The sequence below is a fragment of the Montipora foliosa genome, chromosome 9, assembly GCF_036669935.1.
Source record: "Montipora foliosa isolate CH-2021 chromosome 9, ASM3666993v2, whole genome shotgun sequence".
NCBI lineage: Eukaryota > Metazoa > Cnidaria > Anthozoa > Scleractinia > Acroporidae > Montipora > Montipora foliosa.
This window is the reverse complement of record NC_090877.1, coordinates 242,131-242,500: the sequence shown is the minus strand read 5'-3', so window position 1 is coordinate 242,500 and position 370 is coordinate 242,131.

The window sequence follows — 370 nt, the reverse complement described above, 5'->3', positions numbered from 1 at the left end:
GAAGTGCCAATATCATTGTGAGTAACAGGCCAGCTGGTAGCGTTCCTAGCTGAAGTATTGCATGTACTGGATCTAGTAACGTGTGCACCAGACACGTTTTGTCTGTCACGCCGTTTCTTCCTTGCCTCAAATTCCAATTTCCTCTCACTTTGAGTGAGATCCCTATTAAACCAGTAGATTTTATCTTCCAATTTCACGTTCCTCTTAGCAATAAGTTCAATGACAGGATCCTCTCTACAGAACACTACACGCATTGGCCTGCAATTGGAGCTCTCATGGTTGGCCCTAATTTCGCCTAAACGCATTATTTTCGCAGGTTTCTCCTGAAGACCAACTTGGTTAGATATTCTTTCAAACAAGGTTGTATCAA